Source organism: Lipotes vexillifer, unplaced genomic scaffold (assembly GCF_000442215.2).
Source record: "Lipotes vexillifer unplaced genomic scaffold, Lipotes_vexillifer_v1.1 scaffold1029, whole genome shotgun sequence".
NCBI lineage: Eukaryota > Metazoa > Chordata > Mammalia > Artiodactyla > Lipotidae > Lipotes > Lipotes vexillifer.
Window position 1 is genome coordinate 1,496,944 of NW_006789305.1, and position 1,291 is coordinate 1,498,234.

Sequence of the window (1,291 nt, forward strand, 5' to 3'; positions counted from 1 at the left end):
AGGGAAGGAGGAAAATGGTTAATTCTGGCCCCAGGAAAGTTCAATGAATTATACCTTGCCAAACGATAGAGCAGTCCCCTCTGGTGAGAGGAATGCTTTTTCACAGATTCTGTGGCTCTCTCACTTGACAATATTGGATAAAAAATGAGCAGTCAACGCTCCTGAGAACTCTCCCACCACTTTATTTTCCCCTTCAACACTTATTTGTCTGGCATCTTGTATGCATCGTCACTGGGGTGTATACTATAGTAAAGACGAACGGTCATGGTTCTGTCCTCAAGGAACTTTCAGTCTAGCATCATTCAATAATCACAAAACCAAAATCTGAACATACACATTGAAATAACTGCAATGAAGGAAAGGTGCACAGCTCATTTCTGAGCAAATCATCTTGAATTATAAGAGGAGGTAGTATCTTCTGATGTTCAAAGATTTTTCTTTCCACCTCTGTTGCTATTGGTCTAATCCCATACCACCTCCAAGCTGCCTCTTCTTTTTGATGCCTTCCCACGCTTTCCCAGGCACAGATATTTGCTTCATTTTCAGCGCTTTCATAGCTCACTGTATTGTAATTATTAGTTTATACTAGCTAGTGATTCTTTAGGACAGGGCCTGTGACATTCATCTTTGCATCGCTCTTTCCTGACAGTGCCTGGCATAGACAACCCTCAAAAGCTTGTTGAATGAATAGCACTGAACAACAATGTAAGAAGTTGTTAGAAAGTGGAGTGTTCTGTTGGGAAGTATGGAATGTAAATATGTCAACCTAGCTGTTTTGTTTCCTCTGTCCAAATCTTAAATTAAGATTTCTCCTCCCCAGCAATAGATCTCGTTTGGATATTCTAATCTAGTGTTACAGAGAAACTGCCCTGGGCTCTTGCACTAGAAATAAGGTCATGTGAAGCTGGGCTAAAAGTAGAATTAGGTCTAAGAGCACACATTCTCAAATATCACAGCAATGGGAAATGTAAAAAATAATAGTCTCACTAAATTCTATAAATACAAGTCCTATTAATAAGAATAAAGTCTCAATTTCTACCATCATACATAGCTTCTAAAGACCTTCTTAAACCATGTAACTATTTTATCATCCTCATTGTATGTCTCAATTGCCTTTAAATTCCTCCTTGGTCCATAATTAGTATCAAATTACACTTAACACAAAATGCAAATGTGTATCAATCCAGAAGCATACATTTTAGCTTCCAGTGCATTAAAGTAAAAGATGGAGTAATTCACTAGTTTAAATGATTTTGTCTTAAATCATTGATTTAAATCACTAGTTTAAATG